The sequence below is a fragment of the Coenobita brevimanus genome, chromosome 2 (genome assembly GCF_032717465.1).
Source record: "Coenobita brevimanus isolate Jiangsu-jjx chromosome 2, ASM3271746v2, whole genome shotgun sequence".
Taxonomy (NCBI): domain Eukaryota; kingdom Metazoa; phylum Arthropoda; class Malacostraca; order Decapoda; family Coenobitidae; genus Coenobita; species Coenobita brevimanus.
The window spans coordinates 34,897,434-34,919,744 of record NC_136955.1 but is presented as its reverse complement, the minus strand read 5'-3'; positions in this window follow the sequence as shown (position 1 = coordinate 34,919,744).

Below are 22,311 nucleotides of genomic sequence, written 5' to 3'. Positions count from 1 at the left end.
GACAGCCTGTAGCCGCGCTTCGTTTGCGATCCCATCAGGGAGTCGGGCCCCGGTGACGGCCGGAAGCTGCACCGACACTGAAGGGACGGCCTGTAGCCGCCCTCCCCCTGTTGCCCAAGGGAACTTGGTGACAGCCAGTAGCTGCGCCGGGGAGGGACACCAAAGTCTCTTGCCCCCTGTGACTCCACAGCGTGAGGGTGACCTGCGATGGGGGTGCAGGCCACTCCTCTGTCCACCCTGACCGAGGCAACTTCCAGGAGAAGGACTTCTGCCCCGAGGGCTGGTGGAGAGGCCCGGTGTTATCCCCGGGGCTATTCTTCATCCAATTGGCCTCTGAGGAGGACCCCCCACTTGACGGACTCCTGCCAGGAACGCCGCCACAGCCCCACCCTGACAGCAACGCTGTGGGAAGGAGACTGCAGCCGACGGACCTACTAAGGCACCCCCAGGACTCCTGGGTGAGACCTTTCCCCTCCCCAATCAAGGTGACGCCCTTTCTCCACCAGGCGCCTGAGGGAGCACCTCCAGAACCTGTCTGGCCCTAGCCCTGAGGGCCAGACCCCAGTTTCCAGCCCCAACAGTGAGGGGCCCTTCACTATGTGCAGCCCAAGCCCTCGACGAGAGACGATGCCCGTGCGAGTAGTCCCGTGGCCGTGGGACAAAGGGACTCCTGAAGGGACTCCGCCTATCCCAGGCTGACGATTGTGAGTCCCTAGGCCTTCCCCCTTCCCCTTTGCCTGATCAGTGACCTTATATATAACAGTGACTGTGATACACGGTTCCCACAGACAGTGAGTAAGAGGCAAAGGCTATGCAGTGCAAGTGAATAGTGAAATTTAGTGAAATGAGGAAAGAAGAGACAGTGCATGTCCATCCTGTGCAAAACGCGAGGCAAAACTCAGTGTCGTTATCATAACTCTGTGACAGCCCATATCCACCTTGTGTATGCCAAAAAATAGAATTCAGTGACAATATATATAACTATCGTAAATCAGAAAATAGAGTCACTGTCAGAATAAGGACTCTTGAACTACCTCATGGACAGTAAGACCTATATTTTGCCTTCTCGCTGGGAAACGAGCCTCCCGTGCAAGGACTGTGGAGGCTGTGTGCTGCCTCCCTACTCAGACTAACACCATTGCTTATCCTGTATCCTGCATGATACCCGAAACCCATCTCCCAGCCTGTGTATTAACTTTGTTTAGCATATTGTGTGAATTGTCTTCCCGTTCTGTAGCAGAGAATTTGTCATTATACGTGTAAGGTTGTTGCCCTATGTTTTTATTTGTGTATGATATAGTGTGAAGTGAAAGTGAAATGTGTCACGTATCCTCGTGACGACATGAATTATTGTGCGTAGCGTAGGTTAGCAATACCTTAGCTGCAGGTGTCCTCAGGAGATAGGGACACCTAGGAACGACGGACTTCATTGAACAGGTACTGTACCTCGGTCTGACATTGAGTGATAACTTATACTTTATGTAAAATACGTATACGTGAACTGTGCCGTGAGTGTTTGTTTAGGTGCATAGAGTCGGTGAACGATACTTTAGCGGCAGGTGTGCTGTGAAAGGTAACGATGCCAAGGAACGTGAGACGTCACTGAACAGGTACTGTACCTTGGTCTGACATTTAGTGATAAATTATACTTTATGTAAAATATACGTGAACTGTGCCGCGAGTGTTCGTTTAGGTACGTAGCGATATATATATATATATATATATATATATATATATATATATATATATATATATATATATATATATATATATATATATATATATATATATATATATATAAATATATATATATATATATATATATATATATATATATATATATATATATATATATATATATATATAAAGATATATATATATATATATATATATATATATATATATATATATATATATATATATATATATATATATATATATATATATATATATATATATATATATATATATATATATATATATATATATATATATATATATATATATATATATATATATATATATATAAAGATATATATATATATATATATATATATATATATATATATATATATATATATATATATATATATATATATATATATATATATATATATATATATATATATATATATATGTATGGCACACCCACAGACGCCAGTGGACAGTTATGAGACCGTGAAAAGACACTGAAATGTTATGCTTTATGTAAACTGTTCGTAAATGATGCAGCGATTGGCTGTACGGAAAGATATAACATAACGGCTCATCAGGGTTTGCACTCTCAATGGAAGGTGTTGCGTGACAGTGAATAATATCTCTTCTTTTTCAGCAGAGAACCTATACTAAAAAGCTCTTACTTGAGTTTTTGTGTCAGTGCTTGCCAAAATGGAGAAGAAAAGTTTGTCTTCTGATCAGTGGCAAAAGGTTCTCTTCGAGGAGGAGACCGAGAACGAAGTAGAGGACGAGCTGAGCGATGTTTCAAGTGAGGAGGACCTGGACGATGTCCAAGAGCATTCCCCTCGGGCGGCATTGCCCACACTTCAATCACGACAGGAGCACCACCACCAGTGTCAGGACTATCAGCCCAGCCATCATCTTCACTTGGACGACAAACATCGCCTTGGCTTGGACCTCTCGCTCCTACAGCCATCGTGGTCTCTCCACTTCAAGCCTCCAGTTCCCCTTTGGCCGAGCCTATGTCACCGGTAGCAGGGCCTAGTTACACGACACTGGCACCTGCACGTGGCACAGTGTCTGTGGTGTAACTGGTGCAGGAGGCAACTGTGTCGTCTCCCCTGCCCGGTCGATAAGGGCGCTGTCTCCGACAGTGTGCATCCCCCCCGACGTTTTCCAGCAGCAGGAGAGAGTCTCGTCCTCCTCATCGTCAGAACCCTCACCACCTCGACGAGGCTGGCATGGTCCATGACCCGGCTATGGGGGGCGGCCAAGGGGTGTCCGAAGAGGCACAAGGATGTAGGTACGCCAACCCACTGCCACCACTGCGGTAGGTGTTGCCGCAACGGATCCAGGGTGGAGCAGTGGCCCTTTCACACCAGCTAATGGGCCCTTCACAGGATCCCCATGAATGAAGGTGGATCCGCCAACAACTCCTCTCCAGTTCTTCCAGCTGTCCTTCACGAGGTAGTTGTTGATGTATTTCACCCATGAGACCAACAGCTATGCGTCATTCCTGGGGACTGTGTTGGATGTATGGTTCATCTTCAATGAAGAGGAGATGGCCAAGTTCCTGGGGCTTTACTTTTTCATGGGGGTGATGAATCTGCCGAGGATCCGGCACTACTGGATGAGATCCCGCCTCCACAACTACCCCTTCTTTACACAAGTGATGAGTGGAAGACATTTCAGGGCAATCCTGAAACACTTCCATGCCTTCAACTCACTTGTTATACCCCAGGACAATCAAGACCGGCTCATCAGGGTTTGCACAGTGATGGAGTACCTCCTTCCGTGGTTCCAGAACACCTACTGATCCAAGGAGCACCTCAGCCTGGACGAGGGCTCACTGCCGTGAAAGGGGTGCCTAGGCTTCCACGTTTACAACCCAATGAAGCCCTCAGAGTATTCCATCAAGCTGTATATCCTGGCTGAGGCTTCCTCGGGTTACATCTGGAATTTCGAGGTGTATAGAGGGCAGAAGAGGGCACTGGAGACCACCGTGTGGAGCCTCGTAGAACTGCTGAAGGATCAGGGATACAAAGTTTACATGGACAACTGTTAAACTCTGTATCCCTGTGCGAACGCCTCTTCATTGCAGGAACCTACGTGTGTGGGACCCTACGTCTGGCAGAGGAGCACCAAAGCAGCTGCAGGACATTGCCAGGGCCAAGAACCTACCAGAGGGGGGCATGACAGCGATGCACAAGGACAACGTGATAGTGTTTCTGTGGAGGGACAAGCACATTGTCAACATGGTTTCCATCTTCCACAGCGCAAGCACCATCCAGAAGCAGGTTCGAAGGAAGATCAGGGCTCCTGACGGGAGGACAACCTACATCCAGAAGACCGTGGACAAGCCCGTCGTTGTGAATGACTACAGTCAACACGTGGGTGGGGTGGATCACTTCGATCAGATAGTCCAATACTACCTCATCCAGCGGCAGACCATGAAATGGACCAAGAAGATCACCTACTTCATCCACATGGCCATTTTCAACGCATTCGCCCTGTTCAACAAGTGCTCACGCGGGTCAGCCAGTCTACTCGAACTTGTGGAGGAGATAGTGGACAAGCTCCTCTACTTTGATGAAGCAGAGTGGCCCACGTCAGGGCATGTCATCCACCGTGCCCCTGACCTTCCAACCCGATGGCCAGCAGGACATCCAGCACCTGTGGCACCTGCTGCAGCACCAGCACAGGTGCCATCACCACCGGCTCCTGCACCAACATCACCATCTGCAGGAGGAGGGCCAGGACAGGAGTCAGCACCACCATTGTCTGCAGGATCAGTGCAGGTGCTGAGAGAACCTTCACCGGTTCCTGGTCCGTCAGGAGAACCTGCTGCAGCTGCCATGCCCGGGCCTGCAGCTGCACCTCCAGGACAACAGGACTGGGGAACGCCAGGAGGACATCCAGCCAAGCATCGTCGTTTCATCAATGACAGAGTGTGGTTGGATAACACACTGGGCCACCGACGGGAGAGGATTCCCAACCGGAGGAGGCTGCGGTGCACCATGTGTTCCCTGGGGAGGTTGAGGAGGGACACAAGTCACATGTGTCCTGTTTGTGATGTGGCACTGTGCGTGGGTGATTGCTTCGAACAGTTCCATGCTGAGCGAAGTATTCCTTAGTGGAATGTACACACACACACACACACTAACAAAGTCACACACACACACACACACACACTAACACAGACACACACACACACACACACACACACACACACACACACACACACACACACTAACACAGACACTCAAACACTCACTCACACACACACACTAACACAGACACTCAAACACACACTCACACACACACACTAACACAGACACACACACACTTACACACACACACACACACACACACACACACACACACACACACACACACACACACACACACACACACACACACACTACATACCTCCTCATCTTCCAATCCCAGAAGGTCCTACAACTCCATCAACACCCCTGGAGGAAGTGGGTTCTCCGAATTTTGTTGATATGTATATTGACCTATTATCATTACCCCTATAATTTTCAGGCAAATAACCCTCTTCTACATATTACACATATGACAGAAGGTACAGCTTCATTAGCAGTAACTTGGAAAAAGTAGTGTTCATGTGTAGTAGGTTACAGCCATAAAAAAACAACCCTGGAAGATTTTACAGTCTGTACATAAAAAAAAAAAAAAAAAAAAAATGGGAGCATAGTCTTTAGGTAAAGGAGGAGAAAGTTTTTTTTTTTTTCGCTTGCGGTAAAAGTACGAGTAGGTACCGACCGGAAGAGTAATCTACCTTTGTCGTCCTATTACTCGGAAACTATTGGGCGTATCGACTTCCTGTAAGAACCATGATATAGAGCAGTAAATTCTACGTATGTTCATTTGCAGAATATAAGCCTTTGGGAGCATTTTCTGTTGGAAAAGTTGGGGGAACAGACTTGATTTTGTTCCTCGCTAGCGGTAAAGTCGGAAGCGCTCGGAGGAGTAATCTCACTTTGTCGGCCAATTACTCGAAAACTATTGGACGTATCGAGTTCCTGTAAGAACCATTATATGGAGCAGTAAATTCTACGTATGTACAAGGCATAATAATTTAATATCTATGATAAGAATTCGTTGTTACTTAGCGGGAATATTGCGTATGCTATGCGCACATCACGAAAGTGAGTACGGACGTGAGTTCCAAGTCGTTTTTGGCGATTTACTCGAAAACTATGAGGCGTATCGAAATAATTTTTAGGTCATTAGAAAGCTGGTGAAATTCTGCATAATATTATGCAATAAAAACATAACATGTGCAAGAAAATTTTAGAATTTGAGCCCCTTGAATTTTTTTCCAAAATAGTTTTCAGTTTTTGGCTATTTTCTCGAAAACTACAAATCGTATCACAACCGGATTTGTCTCTTTAAAAAGCTGATGAAATTCTCTATAAAAACTTCTAATAACATTTTCCTGTATGATGGAAAACATTCGAATGGTGATGTTGGGAAGTGAACGTGACGTAGCGAAATGTTTATTCACGGCCGCCTAATGTTATTTTATTCGGGTTTTCCTGTTTTTTTGTGGTGCTTATCAGCTAGAACAAACATCGACGAATAAGGTGACATAGGTTTCATGGCAGTATATTAATGTTTGGGTGACGAAAATAAGGAGAGAATACGTGTTATTTGCCGCGCGCGGGCAGCCGGGCCAGGCGGCCTCTCAGAAAAAATCGTGCGCTGGAAAACTTACAGAAATTTATAGTGCGCGAGAGGGTTAACCAAAAGTCCCTTGCCCCCAGAAAATAGTAAAGTGAACACGCCACCAGTAAACTCCGCCTCATACTACCATAATCACAATTAGACCCCAGTGCCTTACACCCTCCCCTAGTGAGCCTCATCTCAACTCCACGAGCTCAGAGACCTTGGACTGTACTAACTCTGCATACTCCGCCTCGAGTGTTATTTTAGTGCAATTCCCCCATAGTATCCTGTGAGATACTAATTATCTAGATATAAGTGTTTGTGATCAACCAAATATTGTACTTGTAACATTTGCTGTTGTTCCTTGTCTGACTGAGTAATACATGTGTAAGGTTATTGCCTGGAGTTTTTGTGTCCTGCCTCTCTCTTATAATTTTGTCCTAAGCCCCGGTCTCGAAAGAGAACCCCGCTACGTGTTAGGTGTTTTAGGAACGGGAAGTCGAGCCTTAAACACCTAGCATTACAATAAGAAACAGATCAGTCAGAAGCAGAACTATTTCAAATACGTCAACTGTCAACCTCTATTAAATAAAACCTTACACACATTTACAACAGATAAAAACCATAACCACACAGTAACAAAGGTCACACCAATCTAATCAATCCTGTCTCTCTCACGAAACCCATCAATTTATCAGTCATAACAATGTCCCCATCACCCAGGATGGTGGAAAAGGTGAAGGGGACCTCTGCAGCGCCGCAGTAATTTATAAGTGAAACGCAATCACAAATAAATCACCAACACCGCAGGAGGATATGACTCATTGATTGATTGACTAAAACATAACTGACGGACAATGGCCAGGGTCATATGCGCCGGACACAAAAGTAACTAAATAAATCATAGGCTAAAACAAAACACTATAAAAGAAGGAAGGCTTACAAGAATTAAAAATGCGAAAAATCTAATAAAGAGAATTAAAAAACACTAAATCTCGCAAACCAGCCAGGCTTCCTCCACAAACAAGAGGGTGCCCCCTCCCATAAAACAGGCATTCTCACCAAGCACAGACGAAAGACAATATAAGCCATCTTCCGCCTGGTGGCCAGAGAGGTATCAGCGGCATAAATGCCCAAGACTGGGGCACTCCATCAGCAAGTGCCGGACAGTTAAGGTGACAAGACAATCCCTACAGACAGGAGGGGGATTCCCCCTCCATCAAATAGGAATGAGAGAAACTGGCATGGCCAGTGTGAAGGCAGCATAACGACGTCTCCCACCAGAGAGACAAGCTTCAGTACCTGAAGAAGCCCACTTTTGCACAGATTGTACTATACATAGCTTAATGGCTCCCACAGCATCCCAACGTCCATGCAAACAACATCGAACCAGACCGTCAAGATATGGGTGAAAATCAGACTCGGGGAGATGCTGAGGAGGAGGGGACCCCCAAGGCAGGAGCAGGCCAAGCCACCGCTGCCTTAGCCATCATATCAGGCCACTCATTTCCTGAGACTCCCACATGACCCAGGACCCAACAAAATCCCATCTGATGGCCACGACTGCCGAGGAGGTAAAGCCACTCAATAATAGATAAAACCAATGGATGAGATGAAGTAAAAGATTCCAGCTTAGAATGAGCACTATACAGAAGTCGCTAAAAACAATTAAACAAAAAAAAAGACTGGGGGAGATTAAAAATTATTTGAATAGCAAGTAAAATCGCAGACAATTCCACTGTAAAAACTGAAGCAATACTAGGAAGGCCACAGCCCCGACAGAAGGAAGGGAAGACACCAAAGCCTACTTCAGCATCAACCATCTCTATAGACAGTGATGGAGCTCTCATGGGTGGAGAAATGGTCTAAAAACAGAGAAAGTGACACATGAGAGGGAAGACAGCTCTTTTTATCAATAAAAGACCTACAGATTGACAAACTAGGAAGCAGCCATTAGCCTACCCTAGGGATACAATGGGGACAAACCGACAATGAAGGGACAGACAAGGCTGACCTAACAGACCCGACCCTAGATCCAAAAGTCTTTGGGAAACTCGGGCGAGCGACATAAAGAGAAAAGAAGAATGAGAATCTTGGGAGACAATGGCACAGGGCACTGAATCCGGCAGGCAGTGAACCCGATACCAGCACCTCAACATCATCGGCTGGTGGTGCAAGTTCAAGGGGAGGACGCCAGCATCCACCAACAAACTCGAAATCGTGGACGAACACCAGCATGATGCACAGAATCCAACACACAAAGACAGGCCTCCATAACAGAAGAGTAAACCTCACACCCATACTCAAGTCTAGAGAGAATAAGACACTGCAAGAGAAGGAGAGTCTGATGGTCAGCACCCCAAGAATTATGAGCCAGAACCCTCAGAAGACACATGGCCTTCACACAAGCCGATTTAATATATAAGAAAATAATAATTGAGGAACTCCTTTCATTCATCTATCAAAGATAAGACCCAGAAAGCGCGTCTCTTCCACACACGACATTCTGCAGTCATGAAGATATAGGTCTGGGTCCAGATGAACACCACGAAGACGACAAAAATATATAGCCACAGTCTTCTCAGAAGAAAACGGAAACCATGGGTCTCAGCCCACTGAGAAATCCTATTAAGTGCCAGCTGCAACTTCCTCTCAACCAGACATCTGAGATGCAGACAGAGACCGACAGGTTATCAACATACAGAATGCCACAGACCCCATCTGGGAGTACACTGATAACAGTGTTGATAGCCACGGTGAAGAGCATAACACTAAGGATATTCCCCATCTTCAAGAGGACGGGTATCAGAAAGCACGCCCCCAATCCGCACCCTTAAAAAATAGTTAGATAAAAACTGCATGCTAAAAACAGGCAGACGGCCATGACGACCAAACTCATAAAGAGAAAGTTGTATACAATGATGCCAGGCACTGTCGTATGGATTCTCCAGATCGAAGAAGACCGTGATTAGGTGTTGATTAGTGGAGAAGGCCTCACAGACAGAGGATTCCAAGGACAGTAATACACCAGAGACAGATCGCATTTCACGAAAGCTATACTGGACTGGTGATAAGTAATTCCCCCTTTCAAAATACCACATGAGACATTCATTTACTATCTTCTCCAACACCTTGCAAATGCTTGAGGTTAGAGAGATGGAACAATAATTTGTTTCCTGCAGATGATCCTTTCTGGGTTTAGGGATAGGGATAACTATAGCAACACCCCACACCTCCCCGTTCTAAACCTGTCAGGGTGACCTGATGGCACTTTGATAGGACAGATTGGGATGGATTTAGAAATTATCTTGCTGATGTTCCATGGCAGTCTTTCTTCTCTAGTGATCCCAATTCTGCCCAGTCCCACATTTGCGACTTAATACTAGCTGGTATGGATTTATTCATACCAAGTCAACAGTTCACTAAAAGATCGAACTCTCCAAAATGGTTTGATGACAACTGTGCCAGAGCAACAGCCCAAAAGTCATTAGCATATAACTCTTACTTAAAATAAAAAACATCTGAATCACTCTCCCAATTTAAAATTGCTAGAAATCATGCAAAAGCTGTATTAAATCTATTTAAATCAAACTTTCTTCAAAAGCAAGCATCAAAACTACTTAACAACCCTAATGACAATAGAATATTCTGGTCAACTCTTAATTCTTTCAGTAATAACTTTAACAAGTCATCTTCCATTCACCCACTAAAATCTTCAGATGGCGACATTACAAATGACCCACGTGGGAAAGCAGATATCTTTGCCAGTACCTTTGCCAGAAACTCTACCATAGACGATACCAGCCAGAATGTCCCAGTACTGGAACTTGATTCTCCCGAAATTGCCCCACTTAAAATACAGACAAGATACGTAAAATCCATCCTAGACAATTTACCTGCCAACAAAGCTTCAGGCCCAGATGGAATTCGGCCAATTGTTTTGAAAAAGTGTTCCCCTGAACTTGCCTCTGTCCTAGCTAAATTATTCAGACTATGCATACGTACTTCTTTATTCTCAAATTCATGGAAAGAAGCCAATATCCACCCAGTTCCGAAGAAAGGAAGTTCGTCTGACCCCTCCAATTACAGACCAATAGCTGTCACATCTTCTCTTGGTAAGGTATTTGAAACTTTAATTAATAAGCACATTGTTACACATCTTGAATCCAACAACTTAATTAGTGATAGACAATATAGTTTTCGCCACGAAAGATCCACCATTGACATACTCAATCTCAACTCATACCATCCACCAATCAATTGATCTTTTTGGAGAAACTCATGCAGTAGCTCTTGATATCTCTAAAGCTTTTGACAGAGTATGGCACCGTTCCCTGCTGTCCAAACTCCTTTGCTATGGACTAACGTCTTTTGTTCCTTTGATTTCTTCATATCTTAGTGACGGGAAAATAAGAGTAAAAGTAGATGATGTATATTCCAATTTCCACTCAATATACGCCAGCGTGCCGCAGGGATCGGTTCTGGCGCCAACCCTATTTCTGGTTCATATTAATGATCTCTTATCTGTCACCCACAATCCCATTCACTCATATGCAGATGACTCAACACTACATAGTTCATTCACACTCGGACATCCATTTACAAAGTCTAATATCTCTACCTTTCAACTCAGTACAGCCATCTCCATAAATCAAGATCTATCTACAATCAGTGAATGGGGACAAGACAACCTTGTCTCTTTTAATGCTAGTAAAACTAAATATATACAGTTTACTAATAGACGGATATTGCCAGATTCGTACATTACCTTCAGTGCTACTAATATTCCCATCTCCAAAAGTATTGAAATTCTTGGCGTCTCACTTAACAGTGCCCTCAGCTGGACCTCTCGTGTCAGATCACTTGCTAAAACCGCCTCAAAGAAACTTGGATAATTGTACAGAGTCCGTAACTTCTTCGTCGATGAGCAGTTAGCTATAATTTATGAGAGTCATGTGCCTCTCAGCTTGAATATTGCTCACCCTTGTGGAATGGTTGTGGAGAGGTTGCATTAAGACAACTAGACAAAATTCAGAATAAAGCTGTTAGAATAATTAACAACCCTGCCATTACATATAAACTACCTCCCCTGCAAGTAAGAAGGAATGTTGCCTCCCTTGCATTATTTTACAGATATTTTTTGGCAAATGCTCAGACGAAGTTGCGTCCATGGTGCCACCTCTCCATGCCTTCCCTCGTAGTACACGGGCATCTGGTAGCGCTCATGACTGGAATGTCACTCAGCCATATTACAGAACTTCTGCCTATCAAAATTCTTTCATTCCCCGAACTGCATCTCTCTGGAACTCGCTTCCCCAGAGTTATTTCCCTCCAAATTTGAACCCGCAACTGTTCAAGTCTAATTGTTACAGACATATTATGAACAGAGAACACCAGTAATCTGGTGTATGGATTATTTTTTTTTACTCATTTGTTTTTCCTTCCTCCGTTCTGCTATTTATAAAAAAAAAAACAAAAAAAAAACAAGTAGATGGAAACTCACCAGTACACCAAATTCTATTTTATGGCGTCAAAAAAGAAAAAAAAAAAGGAACGGATTCATTAGACACATGACGCAAAAAGGCGTATGGAATTTCATCATAGCCCTGAGACAAATCATGACACTGTGACAAAGCTGCTTGAAGCTCAGAAAGAGAGAAGGAGAAATTATACGATTCACCCCCAGAAGAGGTGAAACTGAGACCACAAGATTCCAATCGTCGATGGTGGCGTGCCAAAGTCGATGCAGTGTCTTTTTTAGACACACCAGCAAAATGACCAACAAAGAGTTCGGCAACAGCAAAGGGATCAGTCACTGTCCCACCTGCACCCGATAAAACAGGAGGGGAGGGGACGGTAAATTTCCCGGAAATTTTTCTCACCCAGTACCACACCTGGGTGAAGGAAGTCTGATAGTTGAGAGGAAACATAGGTCTTCCATGATGCATGCCTGGTCTCTTTCAATACCCTCTGTGCATGAGCTCGGGCCCTTTTAAAGGTCACCAAACACTGAAAGTGCCCACGATGATAGTGAAGGTGCAAGAAGGCGACACAGTTATCTTTAACTGCAGAGGTGCATTCAGGGTTTCACCAGGGAACTGGACGTTTAAGAAATCGACCCACAGGGCTGTCAGTGGCACATAACTCCCAGAAGCCGCCATCACGGAAGATGACATTGTGGCTCACACTCAGCAGATGTTAAAAGAGTCGGTAAGTGGTCACTGCCATGCAGATCTGGCAACACACCTCAACTTACATCTAAAATAGCAGTAGCTAAGCACAGGGTCAAATCAATGGCTGTGAAAAAGCCAGTCTGACTATGGAAGTACGTTTTCCCACCTGAATTCAACAAACCCGACTCCTCATCCTCCACCAAAGAAGCCAGCATAGTACCTCGAGGATTGGTCAGACTGTCACCTCACATTGGGTGACGATCATTCAGATCACCCAGTAAAAGAAAGGAGGATGGAAGGTCACGAACAAGGCAAACAAGATTTACCCTCTCAACAGAAGCACAAGGAGGGAGATAAAGACTACACACCGCCCTTTGGCGGAAAGCCAAAAAAAAATAATTAAATGCAGTAAGAAAAACCTTGAGGCACATATTCCAAGTATCAACAAATCAAATTCCAAAGAATCTTTCAGTTACATAAGAAGCAAAAAGGTAATAACTCCAACAATCGGTCCATTAATCACCGATAACGAAGAGCACACTGATGATGAAACTATGATGGCGAAAATTTCCCACGCTTTCTTTGCGTCAGTATGTCTATCTATTTATCTATAGCCCGACGCCCTAATCCCGCAAAGGGTGGCCGCAGACAAAACGCCTCCAAGTCACTCTGTCACCCACCATTTGACTCCCCTCCCCCCAACTCACCCCCCCCTCCCTCATATACCTCTCAACTCTATCCCTCCACCTCATCCTCGGTCTACCCCTCCCTCTCCCTCCCTCCACCTCACCTACATACACCCTCTTAGTCAGTCTTTCATTCTCCCTTCTCTCCACATGTCCAAACCACCTCAGTGTATTTCTCCTAATCTTTTCAACCACATCCACATCTACCCCACAACGTTCCTTCACTTCTTCATTCGTCAACCTGTCCCTCCACGTCACTCCACATGCTCCTCTCAAGTAACTCATTTCCACTGCTCTCACTCTTGACTTGTTCCCCTCTTGCAAGGTCCACGCCTCGCTTCCATACGTCAGGGTAGGGATCACAATACCATCATGCAGTGACTTCTTAACTTCCATACTCACCTCCCTATTTCTCATCACTGCTTTCAGTGTACCAACAACCTTTCTTCCCTGCTGTACCCTTTCATGTACTTCATCCCCCAAAGTTCCATCCTTACTCATCACACTACCCAAGTACTTGAATGCACTCACATTCTCCATATCCTCACCATCCAACCTCATTGCACACTCTGTGACTTCCTTCCTCTCAAACACCATAACTTTACTTTTGTTTACATTAACTTTCAGCTTCCTCCTCCTACACACTGTCCCAAATTCATTCACCAAACCTTGCAACTCCCATTCATCTTCACTCAACAATACTGTATCATCAGCAAACAGCAACACCGGAAGCTTCCAAATCTCACCCTCATTCATTAAGGCCACCCCCACATCCACTGCCCTACCTTGCACCTCCTTTACAACCCCATCCATATATATATTAAACAGCCATGGAGACATCACACACCCCTGTTTCAGTCCCACATTGAGATCAAAGAACTCACTCAGCTCACCATCCACTCGCACCGTAGCCCTAGCTCCCTCGTACATACTCTTCACAGCACTCAACAATTTCCCCTCCACTCCATATATTCTTAATACCTTCCACATACCTTGCCTATCTATTCTGTCATAAGCTTTCTCCAAGTCCATGAAGGCAGCATACACTTTCCTTCCCTTCTCTAGATACTTCTCCACTAAACATCTTAGAACAAATATCTGATCTACACACCCTTTTCCCTTCCTAAATCCACCTTGTTCTTCTCCAACTAGCTCCTCTGTCATATGCCTAACCCTATCAATGAGTATTCTACCATATATTTTACCAGTCACACTAAGAAGGCAAATACCCCTATGGTTACCACATACTTCTCTCTCCCCTTTTCCTTTGTACAGAGGAACAATAATACCTGATTTCCAGTCCTCTGGAACCCTTCCCTCTTCCCAAGCCAATCTACACAACTTCCATATCCACTCCACAACAATCTCACCCCCATACCTAAGCATCTCACCACACAATCCATCAATTCCTGGGGCCTTTCCCAGCTTAATCTTCTTCATCGCTTCCACTACTTCCGACCTACTGATCTCTTCCTCCCTCCTCTCATCTCCTCTTCTCCCAGCCATTCCCCAACCACTTATACTCACACTGCTCTCACTCTCTACATTCAACAAATCCTCAAAGTGCTCCTTCCATCTCCTCAATTTCTCTCTCTTCTCCACCAACAATCTATTATTCCTATCTTTCACTCCCCTACTATTTCCCCTTTCACACTGCCTTACTTTCTTTACCTCCTTCCAAAACAATTTCTTACTCTCCCTCCATTTCACACTCAGATTCCTCCCAAACTCTTCATCCACTTTCTTCTTACTCTCCTTCACCAGTCTCTTAACCTCCCTTCTCCTGCTTACATATACCTCTCTCTTCTCTCTCTCATCTTCTCCCCAACCTCTGCTCGCCAACCATTCACCATACGCCTTCTTCTTTTGTTCCACAGCTCGTTTCACCTCATCATTCCACCATGCTGTCCCTTGCACACCCTTGCATCTCCTCCTCACTCCACAAACCGCCTCACATGCTGTGCTTATCTCTTCCGTGAATATCTTACATACGTCTTCCACCCCTTCCATCTGCCCTAGCTCGTACCTTCCCAATTTTTCTTCCACTATGCTCTTATACTCTGTCCTTTTCTCACTATCTTGCAATTTCTCCACTCTTCTCACAGGAGCTGCTTCCTCCTGTCTTCCCCTTCGTCTCCTCAACCACTTTCTTTGCAGCTCTACCTTGGCCATCACTAAGTGATGGTCCGAGACTCCATTCCCCCACCCTCTCCACACCCTTGCATCCAACACTTGTCTTCTCATTCGCTCATCCACACACACGTAGTCTATCATTGCCTTTCGTTCAACAAGTTCACCATCCATCCTCCTCATTACCCTCCATGTATACCGGTGGATCATCTTATGACGAAAGTAGGTGTTGACTATTGCCAACCCCTTACCAGCACAGATGTCCACCAGAGCACTACCATTCCCATCTACTTCAGCTGGCACACCCCACTGACCAACCACTCCATCCACTCGTACATTCCCAACTTTGCCATTCATGTCTTCAATCAACAGCACTCTTTCGCTCCTCTCAAACTTATCCATACATGGTTCTACTCTCGCCCAAAACTCATCTTTCACTCTTGCCACTCGATCCTCTGTTGGAGCATACACACATACAATCGCCCATGCTTGTATACCTACTTTCATCCTCACCCATACAATCCTTGCACCCACTGTTCCATATTCTCTTATATTCTCCTTCCACTTCTTGCTTATCATCAGACATACTCTCTCTCTTGCCCTCTCATTCTCACTGACTCCCGCACATATACCTACACCGTATTCCCATTCTCTCATCCTTTCACCTTTCCATTTAGTTTCAGTCAATCCACATATATCCACTTTTGCATCCTCAAGCACCTGAACAATCTCTCTCTCTTTCACTTCATCATTCACTCCTCTCACATTCCACGTTCCTACCCTCAGAATGTCCTTTGTCCGTTCATTAGTCGTCAACGTATGGTCCGTCCGGGTCCGAGGCGCTTTATTTGCTTTTTTAGTTAGTTCTTTTTACGGGGTGGGGCACTAACCCACCACCAACCCTTTTAGTCGCCTCGTACGACAAGCAGGGATACTGGGGGAGTATTCTTGAGACCCCCCTACCCCCAGGGGGTAGGTATGTACAACAGAAAATATACATACGATTCCTGCTGTTTCCCCCATTCCTATTGAAGAGGGCAACACAATCACTGACATTACAGTTAGTGACTGGGACGTACTACTTGCAATTAGCAAATTAAAAAAGAATAAACCATGGGACCAGACAAAGTATCTCCGCGTTTATTGAAGGAACTACAGAATGAAATATCAAAGCCTTTCTCTGAACATTTTAACATACCACGTAACAGCAGTGAGGTGCCACATGAATGGTAGTTTGCTAATATAACCCCAATATTAAAAAATGGCAACAGAGCACAACTAGAAAACTACCATCCAATTAGTTTAACACTAGCGGTTTGCAATGTGCTTGAAACTATTATCAGAGCTAAGCTTGTGAAACAGAAATAAACAATCTCATCAAAGATTCGCAACATGATTTTCGTAATAATCGCTCTTGCCTCACGAATCTGTTGGTCTTTTTCAGTGATATACTGAACATGTATGACGACATCTGCTGATGTTGTCCACCTCGATTTTCAAAAGGCTTTTGACAAAGTTTCACACAAAAGACTCCTTCAGAAGCTAAGAGCACATGGTTTTAGCAGCAGTGTTCTCGGGTGGGTAGAAGATTGGCTTACCGGACGACAGCAAAGAGTTGTAATAAATGGCAAAGAGTCAGACTGGATAAACATTACAAGTGGAGTGCCGCAGGGTTCAGCGTTAGGTCCTATTCTTTTCTTAATATATATAAAAGATATTGATGATGGATTATGTTGTAAGATATCAAAGTTTGCTGACGATACTATGTATGTGTATGGTATGTAGGAGGACTACTGGGCCTTGGGAGCAGGCTGTGAAGCCTATGCCCAGAAGTCGGACACATAAAAAACAAAAAACAAAAAAAACTGCAAAGGCAGGTAATTCAGAGAGATCTTGTTCAACTGTTTAACTGGGCCCAAGCTTGGCAAATGGACTTCAAAATTAATAAATGTAAAGTCCCAAACAGTAAAAATGTAAGAGCTAGGTATAGCATGAATAATGTCCAACTTGATAGGGTAAACTATAGAAAAGACTTAGGAGTTATAATAAGTGATCTGAAACCAAGCAAACAATGTACAGAAGCTGTGAAAAAATTGATTGGATTCATAGGCGGAGCATTTGAATGCAAATCCGATAATATCGCCCTTACTTTGTACAGTTCCTTAGTACGCCCGCACTTGGAGTATTGTGTTCAGTTTTGGCCACCGTATTATAAAAAGGATATGGAAAAACTTGAAAGAGTACAGCGAAGGATGATAAAGATGGTACCTAGACTGAGAAATAAACTATACGAGGAATGTTTAGAAGCCCTGAATCTCTTTACCCTAACTAAACGGAGGATACAAGGAGATTTAATTCAGATATTCAAAATATTCAAAGGACACGATAACATGGCTGTCGATAAATACTTCACAGTTGATCACTCGACTTATACTAGAGGCAATGGGCATAAAATAAATGGCAAACTATTCCAGTTACATGAAACTAAGCATTTCTTCTTTAATAGAGTTGTAAATATATGGAACAAACTGCCCTTCAATGAAATAAATTGTAGTACGGTAATAACCTTTAAAGGATGCTTGGATAAGTATTTGTCGTCTAACCCCCAGCTTAATATGTTTACTCCTGAATAAAACACTAATGTATATATAATTATTTTTAGAGCCTGGATCAATTTATTAAATCCAAATATATGCACAGACTAGGATTTTTTTTTTTTTTTAATACGAGGAAGAAGGAACCAAAGGCCATGAGCCCGCAATAACAGTTCCCTCCAAGAGAAAAACAAAATACAAGAGACAGCAAAATTCAAGATCCATTCATTTCGAGATGCATGGACACACTGCGTTTGAAAGACTGGAGATCAAAGGCAGCAGGAAATACAGACAGAGGGAGACAGTTCCAGAGTTGACCTGTTGCATAAATGAAGGACTGGGAGTAACGGTTAACTCTTGCATTAGAGAGTTGGACAGAAAAGGGATGAGAGTTTGCTGCTAGACGGGTGCTACACGCCTGTCGTAGAGGTGGAGGAATGCATGCAGACAGTTCAGAGGAGCAGTGACCATTAAAGTAGCGATAGAAAAGAGATAAAGATGCAACAGTGCGGCGAAGAGACAGAGGTTGAAGGGAGTCAGTAAGAGGAGGTAAGTTAATGAGACAAAAAGCCTTTGACTCCACCCTATTGAGAAGAGCTGTATGTGGGGAGCCTCCCCACACATGAGAGTTGTACTCCACACAGGGGCGGATAAAACTCCTGTATAGAGTCAACAATTGTGCAGGGGTAAAGAAAGAACGGAGTCGACTTAGCACACCCAATCTCTTGGAAGCAGATTTTACAAGAGATGTAATATGAACTTTCCAAGATAAGTCCCGAGTAAATGAAACCCCAAGCATGTTCAAGGATGATGCAGGATTAAGCTGAATATCATTAAACTTTAAAGGGTATACCTGTGGAAGATTTTGACGGGTTGATAGGTGTAAGAACTGAGTCTTAGATGCATTAAAAACAACAAGAGTATTTTTACCCCAGTCAGAGATACGAGCCAAGTCAGACATTAGGTGTGCCATAACCTCACCCTTTGTTTGTTGAAGTAACTGCTGAGATGGGCGTTGTAGGAACCGAATGGAAAGGTGAAGGGTGGAGTCATCAGCGTATGAGTAGATAGGGTTAGATGTACAGCTTAGAAGGTCATTGATGGATAAAAAGAAGAGTTGGTGATAGGACGGAGCCCTGAGGAACACCACTGTTGATAGATCTAGAAGAACGATGGCCGTCTACAACAGCGGCTATAGAACGACCAGAAAGGAAGCTAGCGTTGAAGGCACAGATAGAAGGATAGAAACCCTAAGAAGGCAGTTTGTAAATTAAAGATTTATGCCAGACTCGATCGAAAGCCTTAGAGATGTCAAGTGCAATGGTAAAGCTTTCGCCAAAGTCCAGAAAGGGGGATGACCAGGAGTCTGAAAGGTAGGTGAGAAGATCGCCAGTGGAGCGTTCCTGACGGAACCCGTACTGACGATCAGAAAGAAGGTTGTGATAGGAAAGATGCCTTAAAATTTTTCTATTGAGAAATGACTCGAAAACTTTTGAAATACAGGACGTTAAAGCAATTGGATGACAGTTAGAGGGTTGGGAGTGGTCACAGTTCTTTGGGACTGGCTGAATGAGAGCAAACTTCCAGCAGGAAGGAAAGGTACAAGTTGACAGACAAAGGCGAAAGAGTTTGCCTAGGCAGGGTGTAAGCACAGAAGCACAGTTCTTGAGAACAACAGGAGGGACTCCATCAGGCCCACATGCCTTGTTAGTATTGAGGCCAGTGATGGCAGAAAATGCATCAGCTGAAGACATTTTAATGTCAGCCATGAGGAAGTCTGAGGGGGAAAGTGATGGAGGCACAGCACCGGAATCGTCTAAGGTGGAATTGAAGGAGAAAGTCTGTGCGAAGAGATCTGCTTTATCAGTAGAAGAAATAGCTACAGAGCCATCAGAATAGAAAAGAGGAGGGAAGGATGATGAGGTAAAGTTGTTAGAAAGGTTTTTGGCAAGGTGCCAGAAGGAGCAGGAAGAATTCGAGTTGGGGAGTTGAGAGCATTTAGTAAGGATGAAATTATTTTTAGCAGAGTGAAGAACAGACTTAGCACGATTCCGGGCAGAAACGTAAAGATGATGTGATTCAGGGGTGGGTTGGCTCTGGTACCTTTAATAGGCCCTCTCCTTGTTGCGGACAGCATTAGAACAAGTGTGATTAAACCAAGGCTTTCTTGCGTTAGTCAAAGGATATGAGAAAGGAATGTATGCTTTCATGCCCGAGAGAATAACCTCCGTAATGCACACGGCACACTCAGATGGCTCCCGACCATAGAAGCAATAATCATTCCAGGGAAAATCAAAGATGTACTGCCTGAGGGCCTCCCAATCCGCGGCTCCAAAATGCCACAGACGACGCTTCCCTGGAGGGTCCACAGGCCGTACCGAAGTGATAGGACAGGTTAAGGTGATAAGGTTGTGATCGAAGGAGCCCAACGGAGAGAAAAGATTAACAGTGTAAGCAGAAGGATTAGTTGTAAGGAAGAGGTCAAGTATGTTGAAGCTCTATCCAAGGCGGTCTGGGATATGAGTAGAGTGCTGTACAAGCTGCTCTAGGTCATTAAGGATAGAAAAGATGTAGGCTTGTTCACCAGGTGGATCAGTGAAAGGAGAGGAGAGCCAAAGGTGGTGATGAACGTTGAAATCTCCTAGAATGGAGATTTCAGAGAAAGAAGAAATGGATAGAATGTGTTCCATCGCAGAAGATAGTCGAAGAATTTTTGGTAGTCAGTAGAATTAGGAGATAAGTAAAGAGCACAGATATATTTAGTCAGAGAATGGCAGGAAAGCCGAAGCCAGAGTGTATAGAATTCAGAAGAATCGAGTTCAGGAACACAAGAGCAAGATAAGTCGTTGCATATCTATACACAACAGCCACCTTTGGCTTTGAAATGAGTATAGAGAAAGTAGGAGGATACAGAAAAGGGTTTGCTGTCAGTTGCCTCAGACAGCTGAGTCTCAGTTAGAAAAAGAAGATGAGGTTTAGAGGAGGAGAGGTGGTGCTCAACAGAGCGAAAGTTAGAGGAAAGGCTGCGAATGTTGCAGAAATGAAGAAGAGAGTCAGACAGTGGTTCCAGACACCTCGAGTCGTCACCAGGAGAGGGCCGGAAGGTGGGGGCCTTTATGGTTCCCCCCCTGGGGACTCCGAGGCTGGGTGATGAGACGCCATGATTATTTTTTTTTTAAATTTCGGAATAGGAAGTGTAGTGTGTACTGTGCATGAAGTTTTTTTGTAGATAGTTAGAGAAATTTGTGTTGGAGAGCATGCTGGCCTACTCTCTGTGTAACTGAGACACTGAAAAAGTTTAGCAAAGGGGGATGGTCAGGAACTAGTCCTGAGGGCTGATGAAACGGGAGCTCCAGCACTCCTTGTCATCAGCTTTCCATCCACCTCGGGAGTACTGCCCTGCTCGACTGGTGCTACAGTCTACTCCTGCTAAATATGCACAGATAGCCCTGAGTTAACGGTCACTGCTCGTACTTTCTAACTGTGATGGGCTCTGGATCACTGAGGGTCCCTGTTAGTTAAGTGACCACCATCGGATTTTTTTTTTTAATATACCAGGGGTCACTGCTTCAGAAGGTGACATGTGTACTTGTCCCGCATGGGAAAATTGCTTGTCTCAGTGGAATGAACGGAGCTGGGGGCCTGATTGACTGCAGCCTGCCTAAATAGTGCCAGCAAGGCTGCTGCACCACCCCTGAACATCCACACTGTGCACTGTGTAATTTCCACTCTGTGTCTGCAGATGCCCTGTTAACTCAACATACCCGTACATACAGTAGTGTCATGTGTTATTTATTTATTTATTTACTTTAACATTTTCTCTTTTAGGTAATTCATACTGGTAGCTTATAGATAAAGAATTATGGCATGTAACTTTTCCTTTTCAGTCTTTCCTATGAAAATTCCATGTCAGATTTTCCATGCTGCATGGTGATATTTCTCACTTTTCCTTACCAGTTTTCACTGGAGGGTTTGGAGGCGGGGGGAGCCTTGTTGCTTTACTATCCTTATCCTTCAGCATGTAGAATTAGATCTCGTAGTCATACTCTACTCTGTAACAGAGACTAGGCCAGCATGCTCTCCAGTACATGTTTCTCTAACTGTCAACACCAAACTACATGATCAGTACATACTACACTTCCTCTTCAAAAATTCAAAAAGAAAAATGGCTGCTGTAAATCAAGCCTCGGAGTCCCCAGGGAGGGTGGGAGACCATCAATTCCCCCACCATCCGCCTCTCTCCCAGTGACGACTCGGAGAGATGCCTGGAACCACTGTCTGACTCACTTCTTCATTTCTGCAACATTCGCGGCATTTCCTCTAACTTTCTGTTGAACACCACCTCTCTTCCACTAA